Genomic DNA, 13231 nt, shown 5'->3' with positions numbered 1-13231 from the left:
GTCTTGTCTTGCCTGTCTACCATACCCAGCAAACATGAAGCCACTGAGACACCTTGTCTCAACAAAAGGGTGGATAGCCCTGAGGATTAATACTCGGGGTTGTCTTCTGACCTCCACATCCACATGTGTGCACACTCCCCCGCTCATAACACACAGACACACACACTCACACACACCACACATGCTTCACAGCTGTGCCTCCTATTGGAGTCACTACTCGTTGGCTGACCCAAGCCCCCATTCCTCTGTTTTATACACATCGCTGAGGCAAGGACAAAACACACCAAAATATCTCTGCACAAATGCACAAACCTACATGTGCAGACCCAAGTACTTTACCTTAACACCATCTGCTAGGCCATTTCAGCTCAGCAGGGCTAATATGCTTCATGTTATGGAAAAGCAGATGACCAGCTCCACACACATGCATGCTTACCTATTCAGATGCCTCAAAATACCAAGCGGCATTTCATCTCAGCAGGAATTCCCGGAAGTTGGAAGCTGCTCTCAAAGGAATTAAGACATGCCTGGACCAGAGGTCTTAACCTAATATTGTCCATTCTTCCCACATTCCCTGGAATGATGCTGAGGACACACAGGTATAAAGGGGAGGCTCAGGCAGGGGAGGGCTGTGTATTTAATCATGCCCTATCCACGTTACGAGGACACATACTATGAGAACAGATGTACTACACAAACAGATCTGCTTGGGAGACCAGGAAACCTCGGCATGGATGCTTTTCTTTTACCTTATCTTGGCTACAATCAACTCGAATAACAACCTCATTTTGAAATTATTGAATTAAGGAAATACACTTTTTCTATTTGTATTTCTATGAGTGCGTGTGAGTGTGCATGTGGCATATGTGTGTGTGAATATGCACATATCTGTGTGTGTGCATGTGGGGATCTGAGACTGGTGATGGGCATATTGTTTTCTCTTAGCCATTAGGCATGTCTCTCAGTCAAACCCAGAGCTCCCCAATAACTAGTTGCGCTAGCAAGCTTGTTCTGGGGTTCCCCTGTCACCTTCTTCTGGATCTGGGATTACTGGTTGACACACAATTGACCTTTATGTCCTCAGATTTGTAAGCCAAGTACCTAGCCACTGAACCATCTCCCCAACTCCAAGAAATATGTATTTGAGGAAATCACAGTCTGCTTTCCAATCACTCCCAAGCCAACCCAGAGAGTTGGCTCAGGGAACCGGGTGGTGGGAATAGCGGATGGGGGGGAGGGAAGATCAATTGATCTCTGTTGATAAGACAGTGGTTACAATCAAATGCCCTGATGCCTTCTGCTGCCTGCCTCACAGACCCACCAGAAATGGCAAGGGCCTGGGTATGATATCCATCATATCTCAAGGGTTTTATGCTTGAGAGGAATACCTCATGATGGACTAGAGGTTCTATGGCACAGCAAGATGAATCCTCCAGGAGAGGTGCTTGCTGTCAAGTCTGATAATTTGAGTTCAATTCGTGGGGGAACCACAGGGTAGAAGAAGATAGTAGAATTCTGTCCTTCTTACACTCATGTGCATGAACTCACACAGCCATATATGCAACGGCATGGCTGAGGAGAAGCTCACTTGCAAAGACTTTAAAGGTCCCAAAAACCAGAACACACATCACATGGTCCGATAGAAGCATCAGGAAGAATTGATGCCTGATATATTTTAAGTCTCTGAAATAATTTAAGAAAGGAAGTATTAGTTGTGTTAATCTCTCTCTCTCTCTCTCTCTCTCTCTCTCTGTGTGTGTGTGTGTGTGTGTGTGTGTGTGTGTGGAGGGTCATGTAGCTGAGGCTTGCTTTGAATTATCTTATGTAGCTGAGGCTGGCCCATAACTCACAAGTGCCTGGTTCCCCTGTTTTCTTCAGAAGTCAACTGCTCTATCACAGGACTCTCTTCTATGATACTATTTTACTGCAGTTAAAAAAAGTAATCCCCTCCACCTCAGACTGCATGAAATTAGAGCAAGTGAAAGGGCAGAGAGACCGAGAAGCAGTAATATGCTCCTCTGCGTGACGGCCAGGGTTGTTAAAAGGAAAAGCAAACGTCGTCATACATTTCCCTTTTTAACCACAGCCCAGCAAGTGGTCAAAATCAGTACAGATATAAAAATAGGGCCTCGGCACCCAGTTCTCAATACCATGTATTGCTTTAATGTTTACATAGTCCCTTTTCCCTGGAACAATTTACATAGAAGACTCTTTCCCTCGGTCTCTATGTAAAGAGGTAAAGCAGGCCAAAAAAGCACATAGCCTGCGATCTCAAGCATGGCCACATAATAAAACTGTACCGGCTGTGCGATGAGACTCATTGCTGGAGGGGACTGGACTATTATTAGCACTTGAGGGCAAATATGAGATCTGGCAGCTCCTTCATTAGCCAGCCTCACACATGGTGGGAAAATGGCTCTTCATTTTCTGAAAACTAATCTCAAATACTGAATGTCTATTTTGGCTTGTGGTATACTGGCGACTCAAAAATGTTTAATTATCCATGTGTTTGGAAGAGGTGATATACACATGGAATTTATAATAAAGAAAATGCTAAAGAGTTTACAGGGGAACGCCTGTCTTGACCTCGCTCTCCAGGGAAAGCCTGCTGTCTTTTGTTTTATTCACAAAGATTTCCACGCACAGCCGTCCAAGCTATGCTTCCTTTCATCCTTCCCCGATGCTTGGCTATGCTACCACACTTACACAGATAATGAGCTTCGGTCTATTTAACAGATCAAGGTAGAACCTCCTCAACACACAAAATGCCTTGATTTTTACCTTAACAACACTGTTTCTAAAACTACTGCCTTATACTTTATAATCCATAAAATGTACCCACTTGGGGGACTAAAGGAATAGATCATTGGTTAACCCAAATTCCAATCCCAGCATCCACATGGCGGCTCACAACTCTCTGTAACCCCAGTTCCAGGAGATCTGACACTCTCTGCCAGGCACCAGGCACACACACACACACACACACACACACACACAGTGCACTGACATAATGTAGGCAAAACATTCAGGTACTAAAAAATGATTTTTTTAACTCGAATGCACAATTAAATAACTTTGAAGAACAGAGTTTTGCACTGTGATAATATTCATTGCTCTCCCCAATGTCTTACAAGATCCCACCTAGCTCCTTACTCATTCAAGTTCCCCCCCCTCTCTCTCTCTTACACACAAACACACACACACACGTACACACACACACGTACACACACACACACACACACACACACACACAAACTGAAACCAAAACCTAATAAGACAAAAAAAACAAACAAAACAAGACAAGACAAAAAAAATTTTTAAAAGCCACCAAGTCCGTTTTGTATTGGCCAGCTTATCCCTGGGCATGGAGTGTGTCTGATACACCCAATGGTACTCATTGGAGAAACGAATTGTCCCTCTCCCAGCAGGCACCAGTTGCCAATGGTTTCTCCCTTAGGAGTGGGACTTTGTGTTCACTTGCCATTCTTAGTGTGAAGATTTTGTGTGCTTTGAACCTGTGCGGGTCCTGGGTGTTTTTATATTTTCAACTAAGGTTTTACTCCATAGCCCAAGCTGGCCTCAAACTTGTAGTGATTCTCTTCCCTCAGCCTCCCAAGAGCTTAGATTACAGACATGGGCACCACCTGCCACGGCTTGCACTATGTCATCCTACAGCCTAGCTTTTGAACGGTTTCATCACTCCAGTGGACCCCTCCTGCTGCTTATGGTTTGTTTCCAGTCCTTCTTGAACTCTTAGCAACTGCTTGTCTGCTTTCTATCTCCCTAGGTTTGCTTTCCTTGGATAGTTCATAGAAACGGAACTAAACAATGTGTGGGATTCTATAACTGGCTTCTTCCACTTAGTGTGTGCTGAGATTCATCCATGTCATAGCATGTGTCTGAAACTTTTTTTCTTGTTTAGGGATGAATAATATTCTGTTAAGTGGATGTCTAGTTGACGTAACAGAGTCAATTGGGCTGTCTCTAATCTGAAACCATCATGCTTCTATGAAACATTATAGATGGCCTGGACCATATACCAGATGCATGCATGCATGCTTGTGTGTGTGGCATATGTATGTATGTGCACATGTATGTACAGGTTCACTTGCCCATGCGTATCAAAGGTTGGCTTCTGGTGTCTTTCTCCATCCCTCTCTATCCTATTTTCTGAGATAGGCTTTTGCTGTACTGGGAGCTAAAACATCCATCTAGCCTGGTTAACAAATGAAGTGTGTGTCTCTGCTCTCCCAATGCCAGCGTTACAGATGCACACCACTGACTCAGCTTTCTGTGAGTACTAAGGATCCGAACACAGGTCCTCAGGCTTAGACGGCAAGTGTTTACACACTGTGTTAGTTAGGGTTTTACTGCTGTGAACAGACACCATGACCAAGGCAACTCTTTTAAGGCCAACTTTAATTGGGGCTGGCTTCTAGGTTCAGAAGTTCAGTCCTTTATCATCAAGGCAGAAACATGACAGCATCCAGGCAGGCATGGGGCAGGCAGAGCTGAGAGTTCTACGTTTTCATCTGAAGGCCGCTAGCAGAATACTGGCTTCCAGGCAGCTAGGATGAAGGTCTTAAAGCCCACACCCTATTTCAACAAGACCACACTTCAAATAGTGCCATTCCCTGAGCCAAGCATATTCAAACTATGACGTCCCAGACCCCGCATCTTTACCTTTTTTTTATGGATCTGCCAAACTCATTGCAAACTGCATGCACCATTTTACACGAGTGCTGATCAAGGGTTCACCAGGATTATTAGACCCAGCTACTCAACATAGGCTTTGCCTTGACTATGTGTTGTTCTGTGTCCCTTACTGAAAGATGTCAAGTCCTAATGCCCAATATCTTTGAAAGGGGCCTTATTTGGAAATAATTTTTATAGACGATCCAGTTAAAATAGTGTCATTGGATAGGGCTCTTATCCAATATAATTATGCCTTAAAAAAAAAGAAAAAAAAAAAAAGAAAACCAGCAATGCCTTGAACTTGTACTTCTGGCCTCCAGAGCTATAAGACAATAAATTTCTGTTGTTGCTGGTACTTTGTTAGAGTGCCCTAGCAACCTAATACAAATCCTCAACCCCAGGGTCATAAAATAAGATACAGGGTATTTAAACAAATCCATTTTGATCTGAACAGTGAATAAATTGCCTCTTTTAAGGAGTAACTAAGAAAACATGATAGCACGAATGTCTCTAGGGACCATGTCACTTCCCATTAGCTGCAGAGCTGTCTGGTTATGATCAACCTAGTCGAATGATTTGTCTCTCTTTAGACCTCAAAATGTGCTGGGAGTCAGAAGATGAGTATACTACAGGGGCTTCTGTAGGAAACTGAATTATTTGGTGGGGAGAGCTTTGATCAGCCCACTTATCAAGGCAGAAAGTAAAATTTTAAGTCATTTGCATTTTTAGGGTATTTTTACTTAGGTCTACCATGGAAACCAAAGCCTGAGTTATCACTTGGTTTTTCCCTTTCACTGTCCTGTAACTAACAACAGGAAGACAATACTCAGTACTCTTACAGCGGGTCTATGGACATGCAAGCACCAGATGGGGTTTCCATTGGCCTCTCCAAATCTCTGTCAAGTCTGTGCCCTCTTCTGTGCAGGACAAGTTCATGCATGGGTCGTATCAGCTGGTCCCTCCTTATAGCCTCTGACAGAACTCACTAGTGGTATCCCTTCACCCCACGTACCCCCCCCCCCAAACACACACCTCTGGCATCTGGCAGAAGACAGGGCAAGTGGCAGTCCACTCTCCAACAGCATCTTCTCAGGCTACAGAGGTTGGCTTTCTAGGACATAGTGTACTTTTCTGGCTTCCTCTCCTTACTGCAGTGCAGGTAAGGGTTCCTTCCCTTTGCACTGGAGACATACCTGTTCTTTACTACATAATAAATTACCTCAGTAACTTTAAACAAGAGGCACTGGTGGCCTGATTCCTTCTCTGAGTCAGGAAGTGGTTTAGCAGATGAGGTTCAGTGGATCCTTCTGCTCAAGGTCTCTGTAACTTGGGAGTTTCCCAGAATGCATTGCCTTCTGGAGCATGTGGTTCCCTTCTGAACATGGGGGGGGGGTGGGGGGGTGGGCGTGGTTATTGGCAGAATTCTTGTGAAAGTAGGGAGAGCCTACTTTTTTTCTGACTGACAGCTGAGCATCACTCCCAGTTCTTAGTAGTCTATATTTCTCTGCTTTGTGAGTCTCTTACAGTATGGTGGCTGACTTCCTCAAGACTCATGGGAGACCCTCTCAAGGTCCTTAATGTGCCTTGATACTAGGAATGGTGTCTTGTCATGTCTGCTGTATTTTATCAGACAGAATCACAGGCACCTCCCATATTTAAGGTCAGGAGTGTATCCAAGGAGAAGGTCATTGTAGAATTATTCTGAAAGTCACCCTACAATGCTTCCTGTGGGGGCAGGAAGTCAGTGCTGTGTTTCTAGCCCTTGAGTTATTTTCCCTAAACTCTGGTTGTCTTGGCTACTTTTCCTGCTGCTGTGACAGCATATCACAACAAAAGCCACTGAAGGAAGAGAAGGTTTATTATGACTCATAAGCTCAAGGGTTCAGTCCACCATGACGGGGCAGTCATGGTGGCAGGAACTTGAAGCGGCTGTTTATAGTGTGTCCATAGATGTGCCCACAGGCCAACCTGATGTAGTTAATTCCTCAGTTTAGACTTGCTTCCCAAGTGATTCTGGGTTCTGGCAAGTGGGCACTCCAACCTAACCTACAGCACAGCTGTAGTACACAAGGATCCTATGATCCATCTTCAAAGAATGCAAGACAAAAAATACAAGTACAAAAACAAAAGCAAAAACCAGAAATAACATACTACATATGGTGACCTCGCAGTACTGCAGTGAGGTGAGTAGTTGAGAGAAGCATGCCATGCAGTTGCTTAGTTGAGAGAAATAGAAGGGTGACAGGCAGTTGCATCCTGAGTGTAGTTATTCAGCCTGGCCATTCCTCAAGACATCACTGAACTGTTATTCTCATGCAATGAATGCTCTGCTCCAAGGGTCTCCTTTAGATGGGTCTCCCCACCTCAATTAACCAATTCAGGATAGTCCTTCATGGGCATATCCAGGGACTCATCTCTTAAGTGATTCTAGATCTTGTCAAGTTGATAATTAATCATCACACCTACCTATGTTATCTCCCCAAGAATTTCTCCTCAAATCACCCATTGGAAGGTTCTCTCTGTTCCACCAAGCCCCTGGCTGGTAAAGTCCTTCTGCATGTGATCAACTCTGTGGTCATGTGGTTTTCAGAGCTTTCACCAGGCTGGACTCTGGAAAACTCACGATAGCCTTAACTGTTTAACATGGCAAAGCAAAGGGTGGTACAGCTTCCTTCTGGCTGCAGATGACAGCAGTGAAAGAAGAGAGAGTCAATCTGCCCCTGGGAGCAGCAGCACCAACATCACTTGCTGTGCTTGAGAGAATGTAAGCCCTTGGTTCCATCTCTGGACCGGTAAGTCAGCACCACCGGAGATGAGACTCAGCAATCTATGACATAATAAGCCCTCCTAATGATCATTTTGTTCTCTTCAGGTTGAAAAACAATGGGCTACAAACAGAAGGCCCAAGGTCTAGGAGTGTGTGTGTGCACATGTGTGCATTATGTGTGTTGAAGTCAGAGGTTGACTTCCTCAATGCTTTTGGACACAGAGCTTGCCAATTTGTCTACTCCAACTAACCAGCTTGCTTTGGAGATCCCCTTTCTCTGCCTCCTGAGCCCCACAATTCAGATAAGCTGTAAAGCAAAGGACACGGGTGCAGAGGACCTAAACTCTGGTCTGTATGCCTCAATACAATCATTGTACCATCTTAGCCATCTCCCCAGCCCCAAGGGTAGTACTATTTCATAAGAGAATTATGAGAAAGGAAAAAGGAGAAAAGGAAGATAAAGGAGGGACAAGAAGAAGAGAGGGATAGTCTCGTTGTTCCAGTAACTGAGAAGCCACAATGTATCCATATATGTTTAAAACCATCTCTCTGGGATGTAGAACACTAGGTTACAAAGCACTTCTTTATCATATTTGCCCATTTTCATGGTGTCAACATTGCCACCTCAGGCTTTTAAACATAGTCACATGAAGTAGGACTAGGACATTGTGATGACTACAGTTAGGCTTTAAGTTTAAATTACTGTGTTTAAGAAATATATAAACCAAAAATGCCCCTAACCTGTAAATCCTGCTTGCTCAAGGGCAGATAACTTCCTGGAATGCTGGGGGGCTGCTCTTGTCAGATAGCAAACCTTGTTTTTTCACTTCTGTACACAAGCTTGGTTGCACCAACTGCACAGGATGTGTGCTTGATCACACATAGGCAGGGGGTATGTTTGTAGGCAGGAAGCACATCAGGAAATATGTTTGCTCCTGATTGGGTGAAAGTAGAAAGTAACAGCCTTATATGGGGTTTGCCTTTATAAGTCCCCAACTAATATAATTTGGCACCATACTCTGGGAATCCCAGGTATGGACCAGGCCAGTATTTAATTGTGGAGAGCCGTGTCACGTGTGTGCCGTGAGCAATCGCCATTATAAGATGGTGCTGGCTTCCACTGCCCCTAACTAGTAAACAAGCCTTATGCACAAGTGCAAGAGTGAACTCACGCCTAGTCACTGCCCGTCTTGCGGCGTAGTAATGGGGTGATGGGCGAGCAACGAATCAGGAGCTGTCACGCCACATCAGGTGCTGAAACATCACGCTGCGGGCTATATAAGCAGCGCCATTTTCCCGGTTCGGGGTCTTCCCTCCTGATAAGTAAGCAATAAAAGCTTTGCCACAGAAGATTCCGGTTGTCCTGAATGTGTTCTTGCAGGCGGGGACAAAAGCTCGGGCAATATTTAATAAAAAAGTTTGCTTCAAATTTGGCTTAAAAATTATGGTAATGTTCTTATTCTCTCCTGAAGGGATTAATAACATTACAAAGTGGCCAGAGTAGACTCCAGCACACCTACTGAGGGAGAGTCAGGAAACAAACTGTGATGAACTGTGCTCAGCCCAATCAGGCCTCCTGGGGGGATGTTTACCAGGCTGCATAATTCATTAGCATGAGTTGCTGTCACTAGAATGAGATGATTCTTTGTTCTGGCATTGAGTGCTGCCTCCCCTAAAATAACAGCTTGTGCATTTCTTGTCCTCCTCTTCTTTCTAGACATTGACAGATGTCTCCTAGGTGGGGCAAACCATTCCTGGTTAAGAATCAGCACCTTGGACCTTCAATTCTTCCGATTGTTGTTTAGAATTTTTACTCATGTCTATATAGTATTTTAATTATATCCTATAGTTCTAATCCTGGCAGCCTTCTTCCCTCCATTGACACTGCTTCAACTTGGATGGCCTCTGGCCAGTGTGCCATCCTTGGTCTTTAATTTTCTTGTTTTTCTCTGCTCACTGCTCAGATTCTCGGTTTGACTGAGGTTCCTTACATAGGGATGCTATTTATATATCTTATTACTTCATTGAGAGCAGCCATAAAATCAGTTTCTCTTTCTACCTGTTTTAGTGTCCCTGTTCCTCCTTAATGATTCCTGAAGGGGTAAAAGCCACACCTTCAGATTAGAGAATACAATGGGCTAGAAGTCTCTAATCTTCATCTCTTTCTCTGTCTTAAGCCTTAAAGAAGCAACAAATGGTATCATCTCCTTATATTGTAAAGGTCCTTCTAATCTGCTGGACATTACATAGTAATTACATTTGTGTTGAGGTCTAGTCTTTTGCTTGCATTGTAATGCTAACTACTGGCCCCCAAGGTCTGGCTGCTTTCTGGGACAAGAGAGTCTATGCATACCCAAGTGACATACCCAAGTGATGCTATGTAACTTTGTCCTCAAGTTATTCCTGATTGGTGAGTAAAGTTGCATAGAGCCAATAGCTGGGCAGAAAAGAAATAGGTTCTTGGATTCCCCTGGGCTTGTGGTCTGAGGAGACCATGAAAGGGAAAGAAAGGAGAGAGGAGGAAGCCACCATGGGGTTAGTGAGTTATGAATATATGGCCATGAGGGCTGGTCAATTACAGTTAAGAGCAGCCCAGATGAAACATAGCAAGTTATAATTCAGGGTTATTAACTGGGAAATAGATTCTAATGGCATAGAGGGTAGATATCTGCTCACCTCTAGTGTTGATTAAGGCTTATTATAAAAATAAAACTTTTGTGTCTTTTGTCTGGGAACTGAATGATCAAAAGCGGAATAGAAACCCCAATTTGAGATTAAATAAGTATAATAACACATTTGCTCTGTGTAAATGGACCTCATTTAACAAAGCTAAGATTATCTCCACAACTTGTAACAATTTAAAATCTTGGCTAACCAACTTGTTAAGCATCTACAGTGATGAAGACAAACTTGATATCTGCTTGGTCACAGATACCTTAAAATATTCCTCCCCCTTCTCCCCTTGGCTACCTAGGATGTGTCTGGGGAGAGTGAGCAACACTTTGTGGTACCAGGCAACTCCTGCCTCCAAATTCAGAGCCTCCTACTTAGTACTTTGTCTCTGAGCTCATTTCAGTACTGAGCAGCAGAGTTCCGGTGCAGCTTCTCCAGGTACTGGAAGGTCACGGTCAGGGATGGTCCATGCTACTGTGTGTGGAACTCTTTTCTTTTCTTTTGTTGCTTTTGCTTGCTTGTTTATTCAGGGTTTCCAGTGTCTCAGGCCAGGGATGACCTTTAACCTCACATCCACCTAAGTGCTGGGGTTCCAGGTGTGTGTCACCACAACTGGCTTGTAACCTGTTTTGCTTTTTTTTTTTTAATGTTTCTTTAAAAATGACCATCTAGCTCACAGTCAGCTATTGGATGGATCACAGGGCCCCCAATGGAGGAGTTAGAGAAAGTATCCAAGGAGCTAAAGAGATCTGCAACCCTGTAGGTGCAACAACATTATGAACTAACCAGTACCCCGGAGCCCTTGTCTCTAGCTGCATATGTATCAAAAGATGGCCTAGTCGGCCATCACTGGAAAGAGAGGCCCATCGGACACACAAACTTTATATGCCCCAGTACAGGGGAACGCCAGGGCCAAAAAAAAAATGAGAATGGGTGGGTAGGGAAGTGGGGGGGAGGGTATGGGGGACTTTTGGGATAGCATTGGAAATGTCATTGAGGAAAATACGAAATAAAAAAAATGACCATCTATGTTAGTACATTTTACTCTCTGAAAAAAATAGATTTCATTATGTAAAATAGAATTTTACTATGTAAAACAGTATTTTTTTTAAATTTTCAGTCATTGTACATTGAAGATGGTCTCCTTTCCAGCTTAAATTTTACATAAAATTTAAATGTTTGTCTTAGTCAAGGTTTTATTGTGTGCACAGACACCATGACCAAGGCAATTCTTATAAAGGACAACATTTAATTGGGGCTGGCTTGCAGGTTCAGAGGTTCAGTCCATTATCATCAAGGTTGGGGCATGGCAGCATGCAGGCAGGCATGGTGCAGGCAGAGCTGAGAGTTCTACATCTTCACCTGAAGGCTGCTAGCAGAATACTGACTTCCAGGCAGCTAGGATGAGGGTCTTAAAGCCCACGTCCACAGTGACACACCTACTCCAACAAGGCCACACGCTCTAATAGTGCCACTCCCTGGGCGGAGCATATACAAACCATCACAATGTTACTCTTCAAATCTGTTTTAAATGCAGGATTTTCCTCTGGGTGTAGCAGCCCACATCTGTAACCACAGCATTTACGAGGTAAAGGAGATAGGCAAACAAACACAGCACTCAAGAGCAGCTTCAGCTATGGAGTGGAGAGCAGGGCCAGCCTGAGCTATATGAGACCTACCTCAGGGAAATCAGTCAACACACAGACTCTGCCCTTTCAGACAGCCACAGTGACCAACAGTGTGCTGTTTTCTGTTGGAAGTGTTTCTCACAACCATTCCCAGTTGTCTCTCCTAACTTCTCTTTTGTCTGTTCTTCCTCACACAAGGCAGCCACTTAGAAAATAACCACAAAGATTACAAAACAGGAATTAAGGAGAAAAATAAAAAGGTCAACTATAAGAGAAATCAGTTAAACACAAAAGAAAGCAGTATGGAAGGAATTGAGGGTGAAGAAAAATTACATCCAAACAACTAGCAAAATGGCAGAAGTAGGAGTCTTGGAGATTTAGTAAATATACATCCAACACACAGTATATATGGCACATATTAATGTGTGTACACTAAATAGCACTTTATTCCAAAGAGATTAAACAACTGTGGTGGTTTTGAATGAGAAATCTCCTCCATAGGCTTATGCATTTGAAAACTTTCCCTAGTTGGGAGGTCACACTACCTTTAGTGGGCGGAGCCTTGCTGGGGGAAGTGAGTGGGGGGGTGGAGTGGAAGGATTTGAAGGGTTTAAAGCCTTGCTTTGCTTCCAGTTTGCTGTCTCTGCTTCCTGTGTGTGCAGTTGGGACACAATTTCTCAGCTCCCTGTTCCTGCCACCATGTCTCTCCTGCCACTATGAACTCTAGCTCTGTAGAACTGAAAACCAAAGTAAACGCTTCCTTAAGTTGCCTTTGGTCAGTGTTTTATCACAGCAGAAATTAATACAGTCACTGCTATATGGGGCTGTAAAATGTTCCCAAAGGCTTGAACCCCTGGTTCCTGGATGATGGAACATATAGGAGGTAAATGCGAGATAGAAGTGGGTGACTTTCAGGGCAGGCCTTATAGGCAGGCTTATAGAAACCTCTTCTTCCTGGTCGTCACCATGTGACAGTTAGCTACTATATACTCTTTCCATAGTGGAGCAAGAATATTCAGCTGGCATGCTCTTTTCCCTATAACAGACTGTTCTTTCTCAACTAGGAGTCACAAGAAACCCTTCTTCCTTTAAATTGTTATTAGGTATTCTGTGCTAATTAAACAGCACAGATGCTGTTCTGTATGATAGTGTAATGGTAGATATAGATGCCACACACTTGTGGAACCTAAAGGATGTACAGCTGGAAGAGGTTTTCATGAACTACCAGAACAACTTTCTTTTAAAAAAAATATTTATTTTATATTTGCTAGTACACTGTAGTTGTCTCAGGCACACCAGAAAAGGACGTCAGATTCCATTACAGATGGTTGTGAGCTACCATGTGGTTACTGGGAATTGAACTCATGACCTTTGGAAGAGCAGTCAGTGCTCTTAACCACAGAGCCATCTCTTCAGCCCCTCTCACTACCACCACCCCCCAATGGGTAGAACATCCTACCAAGAGCTG

This window comes from Mus musculus, chromosome 1 (genome assembly GCF_000001635.26).
Source record: "Mus musculus strain C57BL/6J chromosome 1, GRCm38.p6 C57BL/6J".
NCBI lineage: Eukaryota > Metazoa > Chordata > Mammalia > Rodentia > Muridae > Mus > Mus musculus.
The sequence above is the reverse complement of the archived record's forward strand: the minus strand, read 5'-3'. Positions refer to the sequence as shown.